Source organism: Lampetra planeri, chromosome 4, assembly GCF_965212315.1.
Source record: "Lampetra planeri chromosome 4, kcLamPlan1.2.h2, whole genome shotgun sequence".
Lineage (NCBI taxonomy): Eukaryota > Metazoa > Chordata > Hyperoartia > Petromyzontiformes > Petromyzontidae > Lampetra > Lampetra planeri.
The window spans coordinates 31,287,676-31,290,897 of record NC_136110.1 but is presented as its reverse complement, the minus strand read 5'-3'; positions in this window follow the sequence as shown (position 1 = coordinate 31,290,897).

The window sequence follows — 3,222 nt, the reverse complement described above, 5'->3', positions numbered from 1 at the left end:
AATAGAAATATCACGACGTTTCGATCGCAACATAAGCAATCGTCTTCAGGTGAGACGATTGCTTGTGTTGCCATTGAAACGTCGTGATATATTTTTTTAATGTTCTATTTAAGTGGCTTTACCGAAAGACCCATAGAATATGCCTATGTAAATGTAATACATTTGTTCGATTCGAGGTAAATAGATCAAGTCACTCACTGCACTCATTTTTCTCGATTAAACCACATTTTCTCTCCGAGCTCTAAGCTGTGGCGAAGTCGAGAATGTTGTCATCGTCATTCAAAGACAAGAAATCATCGATGGCCGCGCTACCATCGCCCAGCTGTTGCTTCAACGTGGAAAGGAGGGCCTCACTGAGGAGGGCCCACAGAATATGAGGGCCCAGGGCCCTTATTGGCCTACATGGGTTAATCCGGCCATGAGTACATCCGGCGACTGTCTGCAAATGTGTGCCCCGTTCATCATCATCATCATCATAATTATTCAATGTCTCGATGCGCTTCATGTCACCCCATCTCGAAATGGTTTAACACGCGAACCAATCGTTTGTAGATTTACAAATACAGCAATAATAACCAGCAATTACCATGCAAATATTTGCTAATGATTTGTTTTTTACCTACCGTAGGCGCAACTTGACTCAGCACCTGGTCTACAATCCGGCATTAGCCTGCCACTAGGGAGCGCTGGTGGCTTTGTAAGATTTAAATTGAGTAATTTTCAAGTCGTTTGCGAATTTAACACGACAATTGCGAATGACGTCGGGAGGAGGGGGTATTTTACATCCACTGCGACAGTTTTTACACCCGCGTGCCACGATGGCGAGATGTCAACTACCTCGCCTGGTACACAGGAGGTCGTGCGTTCGATTCCGATCCCGACGCCTGTTGTATATTTGGAGTTTGCGGTGTCTCTCTCTCCTCGGGGTAGCGTGGATTTTTCTCCGGGTTCTCCGGTCTTTCCCTCCACATTTAGAATCAACATCACGTGTTCAGAGTATTTGGCTGCTATAAATATCCACACTTCAGGCTACCATCAAAGATTTGTCCATGAAGCCATACAGATATATAAACACAGAGACAATTCCAACTGAGAAGATGGGTATGAGCTGAGCAATCATTGGAAGGACGTCATTAACCAAGCAAAGTCGTCACTTGCTGTGGTGCTTCCCTTCTTCCTGCCGTTTGGCTGTTGTCTCCGACTCTCTGAGTGGCATTGCCCTGTTTGGTGCCTCAGCATTAACGGGCTGGGGTCTCACTAACATGGCCACCTCTGCTCCCTCAGCCTCGATGTATCGATGGTTCTGGCTGCTGTGTGATGGGCTGTGCGTCTCACTGGCGCGCTTGCCTCTCACAGCGCAGTTGGCAGCGCCGCAGCTTGTGTTACACATAGGCATGACATTAACTTGCTAATCCCCCTAATCTCTCTCCCTAATCTCTCTCTCCCTAATCTCCGTCATTAACACAACTGACGTGCTTGCGTGCGGGGATGGAATTCCTTTCCAGCTCAGACCCCACCTGCTTGCCCTTCGCCACGTATATAACCGCTTGTTGTAGCAGCTCTCTCGCTGAGTTTCTTCCTGGGTCAGCAGTTCCACTGCTGGATTATTTGTTCCGCCTGAAGACGACCGCTTGTGTTGCGATGGAAACATCGTGATATATTATTTTTATTTTTATTTTTTTACCTACGTGACTTTACCGAAAAAACCAAAGAGTATGGATTCCTGCAGTTATGAAAGCTTCAAATGAAGATGAAACACTTTTTACTCTGAGCAGGTTTTAAATAATTTCATCCGAGCCAACTTTCACGGACAGCAAATGTACTCGATGTAATATGGATTCGTGTTCTTATACCGTTTTGAACTCCTCCTGTAATGTTGATTCTTTTTTCTCTCTCTCTCTCTCATTTATATTCTGTCGTGTTCGCTCTGAATTACATTGGGTTCACGGTCGTACGTTGCTTTATTACTTTTGCCTTTGTCACTTGGGTGACTCGGGTCATCCGTGCAGACGAGACTCTCTCCTGCTCTCGCCTTTGTTTCAACAAAATAAGCGGCGAAAGATCGCGTCCCCAACACGTGCATCATTAAAACACGAATCTCACGGACCACAATTAGCGCACCGATTGGACTTTGTTTGGAAGACTCATAAACGACGAATGGCAGTAATTCCAGCGTAAACAAAGATCGGACGTCACGATTTATTCTGAGGTTTGGCCCTGTCGGATTAGGATCACAGGATGATGGACGTGAAAGCCATCAGGTGGAACGTTTATCAAAGTGGAAAGATTGCTGAGAACCCGTGTGATTGGTTGGTGCTTGTGTCATTAGCGACCGTGTCAATGGTTAATGAATGCATCATTTGGTTGGTTGCAAATTTGTACTTTCCTCCCTTCCCTCTCAATCGCGTCTATCAAGCGAACCGCCACTTTGAGCTCCGCGTTTCATTCGCCGAGAAGCGGATTTACTATCACTCGCCGCCCATACCGAAAAGGCACTGTTGCTGTGGTTGATTTTCATGAACTCCGCTAAATGTCGACCCAGAGGGGGTGACGCGCGCTGATGCCCAGGCGCACAATCTCACTCCTCCGTTTTGCCTCGCAGACATCAGCCTCGACGGCCGTGGCGACAGCGAGCAGCAGCAGCAGCTGATGATGATGAGCGCCGTCACCTTCTGGGGCCGGTGCCACTAACCACCGGGTCACCACCGGGTGTCCCACTGGGCCTGGGTCTCTGGCACAAAAGGCTCCTGGAAGCTGCTGCACGGCGTGGAGCTGGACGGGGGCCCCACGTACGTGGACAAGGAGAGCCGACAGAGGTGGCCTGCCCACTGAAACTGGGTTCTCAGGATGGTCACTGACAACTGCGAAGACAAAGAGCCCCCGTATAGCCTGTAACAGACTGTTGGGGCAAGTGCTGTTAGCGAGTAGCGCCTATGAATGCTGGGACGGCACACGAGGGGGTGGGTGGCCAGCACCACGCCCGGCCGCCTTTGTCTCTCTAGTGGCGATGTTTAGTACACACCGCACCAGATACTCATTTGAGGCTGAGTCGACCTAGGGGAGGCCCAGGACCAGTTCAAATAATTGTCATTGGTGTTGGCTGTGAGCACATTGTCGCTCCCCACACTAATAACTGCACGCACACGCACACAAAAAAACCGCTATCACATTAAATGTAGCTCTTCTTGGTTGATTCGGGAAAATCCAGCTCTGAGAGTGGAT